Source organism: Equus przewalskii, chromosome 9 (assembly GCF_037783145.1).
Source record: "Equus przewalskii isolate Varuska chromosome 9, EquPr2, whole genome shotgun sequence".
NCBI classification, from domain to species: Eukaryota; Metazoa; Chordata; class Mammalia; order Perissodactyla; family Equidae; genus Equus; species Equus przewalskii.
In genome coordinates, this window is record NC_091839.1 from 18,250,057 (window position 1) to 18,256,056 (window position 6,000).

Sequence of the window (6,000 nt, forward strand, 5' to 3'; positions counted from 1 at the left end):
GTCCCATTACCATGCTAAGAACATGCCTGAGCATTTATTTCTTACAAAGTTGTTCTCCCACAGAACCACAGCACGACCGTCAAAATAATCCACTATTATCCTGGCATCTTCAGAATGCGTTCAAGCTTTGCCAGTTGTCCCAATCATACCGTTTAGAGCGAAAGAATGCAGTTCAGAATCATGCATGGCTTCACTTGTTACGTCTCCCAGGAGGGACCAGTTCCTCCAACTTTCCTGACTTGCGTGACCTTGACATTTTTGAAGATGACAAGCCAGTTATTTTGTCATCTGTCCCCTCAAATGTGTTTGTCTGGTGTTCCCTCATGATCAGTTTCTTTGGCAGCAAAACTTCTAATGTGATGTTGTGCTCTTCTCGTTGCACGTCCGGGACTCCTGACGTCTGTTTCTCCGGTTACTCATGATATTTACTTTGGCCACATGATTAAGGTGACATCCGCCAGTCTTAGCCATCACAAACTCACTCTTTCTCCCTCTGTAATTAATGAGAACTTTGTAGGGAGGTACTTTGTACAATATCCCACTCTTCATCAACCTTTCAAGTTATTCACTAAATTCTCCCTGTGCAGACTCTTGGTTTCCTATTTTATTCCATGAGTTAGAAAGAAAATTACCAACATAGGAATAAACTTGTAATCATTCTTTATTCTCGGTGGTTAAAATTCTTTCTTTTGATGTTTTATTTATTTGTTTGTTTTGGGGGTTCTCTATTTAGTTCACTATTTTCCCAACAAGAGCCCCTTTCAAGCTGATTTCTGTGTCCTTTCCACACGCCCTCTCATTCATTGAGCATTCCCTTGCTGTCTGATATAGCAAAACATCCCAGGCTTCTCTGGTTCTTTCCATAACTCGACTCTAGGATCAGCCATTACTCCGTGGAGCTCTGGGTCCTTTCAGTAGAGAATGGGAAGCTGAGATCTGAACCCTAAGGGGCCTCATTGCTTCTTTTGGGGTTTTGTCGGTCACAGGTCATCCCAGTGAACAGAGTACTACAGATGATATAGAGATTTCTCACATTGTATATGCATATACAATGTGTATATTATATATTGTGTCTATATTATGTATATATGTGTGTATGTACACAAATCTACATATTAGGTATATATACGTATACACACATGTATATATTAGGTGTATGTACCTTTACATATTTCCACATCTATTTATGTATATTGAAAACCATGAATTCACAACAATACTGGTCCAACTAGTCAAGTCCAACTCCTTTAGTTTTTATACCCCCCTTTTTATAAAGTTTTATAAATATACCATATTTATACCCCCCTGCTCCAGCAGTGAAAAATCTAACTTCCATTTTCCTTAACTTACTTCTTTGATCAATTCCCCGGTATGTTATCCATCCCCCCTCCACCCCCCGCCCAAATTCTCATCACCATTTCACTCCCTAAGCCAGTTGGCCCCCCTCCCATCACAAACCCCTTACACCTCCCTCTTGAGAGCTCCTGCTATGCTGAGCTGCCCTACGAGTCGATGCCCTCCTCACTCCCTAAGGTCCGGACACCCCATTCTGGGCCACCAGCCTCACCCCCACCCTAAGCTGGCCTTCCCTGCTTCACCCAAGAGCCTTAGGACTACATTGTTCAGGAAGAAAAGGAAAGGGAGGAGGAAGAATGTTTGATTCTACTCCACGCGTTTAAGTGTATCTGTATTTTCTTTTCTGGCTTCTGGATTTTGAGGCATAATTCAAAGCCTTTCTCTAACCCAGGTTATAGAGCAAACTTTGCAGAATTTATTTCTCAGGTTAACAATGAAATCTTTGACTCATTTGGGGTTTATTCAGCATATTATTTTTTCCATTCCTTCCTTCTCTTGGGTTGATGGGGTTTTCTTTATTCCTCTTTTTTCGTATTTATTTTTCTTATCAAAGTTATACATGGACACAGTTAAGTCATAAAGCATTATGTATTCAGTTTAAACTTTCACATCCTGCCCCATTGGCAAGGGATCCCTGAATCCTGGTTAAAGCAACGTTAACGACAGAGGCAGATAAACTCTGAAATACCAGTGGCTCAAACAACGGATTTTTATTTCTCGTTCATGTGGAGTCCAGTCAGCAGAGAGGCAGAGATAGGAAGCCGGGCTCATGGCTGCTGTGCGGTCATAACATGTGGGCCTCGAGGTCTCCCTGAGTGTGGTAGCCAGGCTCCAAGAGGAACCCCAATAATCTCCACCTCCTAACAGCCACACACTATGTAGTCCTCTCCCATGATGCACTAGGGTTGGTCTGTGTGACCAACAGCACATGGCAGAAGTGATAAGATGTCACTTCTGAGAGTAGGTTATAAAGACTGTGGCTGGGGCCGGCCGGTGGTGCAGTGGTTAAGTGCACATGTTCCACTTCGGCGGCCTGGGGTTCACAGGTTCGGATCCCAGGTGCGGACATGGCACCGCTTGGCAAAAGCCATGCTGTGGCAGGCGTCCCACATACAAAGCAGAGGAAGCTGGGCACGTATGTGAGCTCAGGGCCAGTCTTCCTCAGCAAAAAGAGGCAGATTGGTGGCAGATGTTACTCATGGCTAATCTTCCTCAAAAAAAAAAAAAAGAAAAGAAAAGAAAGATTATGAGAAAGCCAGAGCTAGAACCACCTGGCTAAGCTGCTCTGGATCCTGACCCTCAGAAACTACGTGACATAATAAATGCTTGTTATTTTAAGCTCTGAGGAATTGGGGAGGTAATTTGTTACACAGCAATAGATAACAAATACACTGGCATCCACATCCAGTCAGCAGATGGAGAAGAGAGAAATGGACACATGTGGAGATTTTTATGGATCAGACTTGGAAGTGGAGCCCAGCTCTTTTGCCTGTACTCCATTGGACAAAACCAGTCACATGACCCAACATCCATGCAAGGGAGGCTGGGAAATGTAGTCTCTCCATGGGCACAATGGAAGGGGAACACAAATTCTTGGAAGTAGCTGACTTTCTCTGTCACCACCACTTCCGCTGCCTGGGAAATTCCTCTCCCATCATGACCCAGTTCAAATGGCACATCTTTCAGGAGATCTTTCTCAATCCATTAACCCACTCCATCCCCCAGTGACCACTCTCTCTTTACTAGATTCTCACTAAAATGTGTGAGCTGGGTTTAGAGTTGGATTTGCTGCCGAAGATGTCTCATTCACCCTCCACCTACATCCTCCTCACAAACCTGCTTCCTGGAGGATTAAGAGTGTGTTTCAGTATTGTTTCTGGGATTTCCTTCCAAGTTTCAGATCTCTATTAGGCAAACTGTGAAGCTGGTACTTTTGAAGTCCATACACATGCAGATAATTAAAACTTATAAGATCCCTTATAAGTTATAGAACTTATAAGATAAGTTATAAAACTTATAAGTGGATCCTAAGGTGCACCTGACTTCAGAGATGTTAAAATGTGCCCCTTAGATCAATGAAGCAGGGTATAGCAGATATTCTGCCTACTGGATTCATTGAAATTTGCCCTTTCAAGCTAGCAGGTGGCTAAGTACACAAGATAGGGCTGCAAATGAGCATCATTATTTTTAAATACTTATCATGAAAAAGTTCACCTGGGTTTTGAAATCCTTTTACCTTACCACAGGAACTTTCAACGGTTGTCAATGAAAGAGAAAGGAAAGATGTGAGGTTAATTTTTAAACTTTTTATTCTGACATATAACATAAGTACATAATGCATTGTCAACACAAATAGCCAATAACCATTCTATAGATAAGAAAGATAAGATAAGTTTTATTTGATCCAAGCTGAGGACTAGCCCAGGAGTGCAGTCTCCAGCAAGGAAGAAAGCTCTCTGGAGAAACATGGTTCTCAGTATAGTTCTGTATCTTTTTAGAACAAAGAACGTAAATCAGACATGTTAAAATACATATTCCTCAAAGTTTCAAAGAGATGTTTAGTTACAGATTAGCAATGTACACAGTAGGTCCACATGACATGGATGTCTGGGAAAGGAAGCAGTGCTGGTACTGGTGTCCTAGGAAAGGAGGTATACATCTGTATCTTCAATGAGTGGATTCTTTACTTCGGGATAATGTTTAATGCATCCTTTACTTGAATGGTTAAGGCAGATGTACAATGTATGTTTGACAGGCCATAAGCCAAGCTTCTTTAATTCACATACAGGTCAGGCTGAATCAAGTTTAAACCAGAATAGCTTCCCCATATACCTCAATATGTGAAAATTTCTTATATCAACATAAATAAAACATAAATGTATGGTATATTAGTTTCCTAAGTTTTCTGTACCAAATTACTATTCATTTGGTGCCTTCAAATAACAGAAATTTATTCTCTCACAGTTCCGGAGTCCAAAAGTCCAAAATCAGAATCACAAGGTTCAAATCAAGGTGGCAACAGGGCCACGCTCCCTCCCGAGACTCTTGAGGGGAATCTGTTCCTTACCTCTTCCAGTTTCTAATGGCTACCGGCATTCCTTGGCTTGTGGCCTCATCCCTCCAATTTTCAAAGACAGCATCTTCAAATCTCTCCCTGCTCCATCTTCACACCACCTTCTCTTCTGTATGTGTCAAATATTTCTATGCCTCCCTCTTATAAGGAGACATGTGATTGCATTTGGAACTCACCCAGATAATGCAAGATAACCTCCCATCTTGAGATCCTTAATTTAATCAGACTTGCAATGACCATTTTGGTCATATAAGGTAATGTAGGGGAGGAAGACAAATTCTCTATTCTCTGGTTCTTTCTGGCTGGGCTATCAATTAAATTGACATGAGACAGAATAACAGGAGAAAATCAAACAAAGCTTTATAACATGTATACTTGGGAGAGACCCAGGAAAACTAAGCAACTTGCCAAAATAGCAGAGGCCGTCATCTTAAATACCATCTTCAGCTAAAGACAAAGGAGGATGTTAGGGGTAGGGAGAGTCAATGATGGGGGATTACCAGAAAAACACAGTAAACAAGAGTAAGGTTATTATGCAGATTTAAGTCCTTAACTTCCACATTGATAAGTGTTTCTAGAGATAAGGCCATCCCCACTTCTTCCTGGTATAGAGAGGCAAGTTACAGATGGAGATTTCCCTTACAGATGTAAATGTCTCTTACAAAGGGAAAATTCTACTCTGCAGAGCTTCTCCCATGTCTGCAGTTTTTAAAAGCAACCAGCTCAAAATAATCATCAAGCCAAAGAGAAACATCTTGGAGTGGCCAATTCTGTTCCCCCACAGTCCCACCTTTGAAACTTTAAGAAGTTATAGCCAGAAGCTGAGTGGCTGATTGTTCCATCTCATTGAACACATTTCTTAGTCCTGATAATAGATCAGTCCACTTAAATTCATTTTAGAAGGCAGTGATGGAGGTGGGCTCCAAAGCTATGCTTATATTGTGGAAGCAAGCAATCAGGTATTTAATAAGAAATATTTATATGGAAATAAAAAGAAAAACAAGGTTAATGGTTGGAGCAAATTACAAACCAGTTTCTGAGCTCAGAGGACAGCCAGTTAAGAAGATTTTTAGATGTCATGGTCAAAGCATCTCTTGCAGCTAAAAACGTCTCTGCTGATGTCATCAAGTGTTCAAGCATCATTTGAGTGGCTTACACAGCAACAGGCATGCTATCATGGTGATATCTAAGTTTATATCAAGTTGTTCAGCTTCAGTTTGCAGGACTTTAGGAACAAGGGTGGTTTCAGTCCTTAATAATTTCAAATTAAAATGATGGGGGAAAATTGAAAACATTTTGGAGATTTGTAGTCAGATATTTCAAGAGACTAGAAGAATTCAGAATCCAGTCCAGTTTAAAGGTAGAAAACAAAAGCCTCAAAGACCATGAACAGAACTGGGATCTAATATCCACAAATGTGTATTTGAGTTTTTACTGAAACATAATTTTTGTCTCTAAAATCACCCTCATTTTTACCAAAGATAGCCAAGTTAAGTCTGATTGGTTTGTAACGTAAGTCTAGTTCAGTAAATTTGGCCCAATTATTTACCTAAGCACAGCAAGAATAGCAA